Raw genomic sequence first — 1,096 nt, 5'->3', positions numbered from 1 at the left:
ATTATTAATAATCTTATATATATTAATACAAACCAAAAGTAATATTTCATTATTAGCGATTAAAATAAAAATGTAATAACAGTCGCAATAAATATAATTAGAACAACAACACCAACAACAAAGCAATAACAAGGTAACAATAGTAATGTGAACTTTTTTATTTTCCAAAGACAGAGCGTAAGTAAAATCAAAATATTGACAATGAAATAAAATTGAATATAGTTAAATATACAGTTAGATGAATAAAATAAAATAAAGATAAAGTGTTAGAGTAATAAGGATAGTCATCATTGCTCGTCATCTTATGAAAATAAGTACCATGATGATAAATAGTATAAAAAACTTCACTCATTGTTTCTATCACAGTACAGAGCATATGATGACGAAATTACACTGTTAATCAAGCTAAATCTAAAATAATCGGTCCAAGTTATATCAATTAAAGACATATTAAAAGGATCGTAAAAGCCAATTGGCGATATTTCAAAGGTAATAATTAAAATATTGCAATGCTTAAAGTCATCAATAATATTATCTTTCAAATTACCAATATATTTATTCATTTTAAATTGTTTTGATTTTATGAAGTTAGTTTCATGGCAGACAGTCAGTTCAAGTATCTCGATCGTGTCTTTGTTGCGGACAGCAATGTCAGGACGGAGTGATCTGAACAAGTCTGTTATTGGTCGTATCTTTTACCCTTTCAAATCCGCAAAAATCTCGACACCCGGCCTCGTGTCTACCATGAAATTATCGATAATTATTTTTAAAATTTTGTTGTGGCGATCTAAGTATCTGCTCAATGCAGATGATGAGCCACAGTTTGACATGACGTGTTTGTTCGTTTGTGTTGCATTGCAGAGCAAACATGATGCATTTGTAGTTTTGCCCCATCTGAAGAGGTTAGCGTTTGTTGGTAACTGTTGGATAAGGTATTTTTTGGTGAATTTATAGAGGACCTCTGATAGCTTTACAGTCGACCTGGACCATCGCGTTATCTCGGAGCTATTGATGTACTCTTTTATTGATTTCACAAGGGTACCTTGGCATTGCAGCAGCGAGAGATGATTAAAGTTCGTTTCATAATGTTTCTGTT

Source organism: Helobdella robusta (genome assembly GCF_000326865.2).
Source record: "Helobdella robusta unplaced genomic scaffold HELROscaffold_7, whole genome shotgun sequence".
NCBI classification, from domain to species: domain Eukaryota; kingdom Metazoa; phylum Annelida; class Clitellata; order Rhynchobdellida; family Glossiphoniidae; genus Helobdella; species Helobdella robusta.
The sequence above is the reverse complement of the archived record's forward strand: the minus strand, read 5'-3'. Positions refer to the sequence as shown.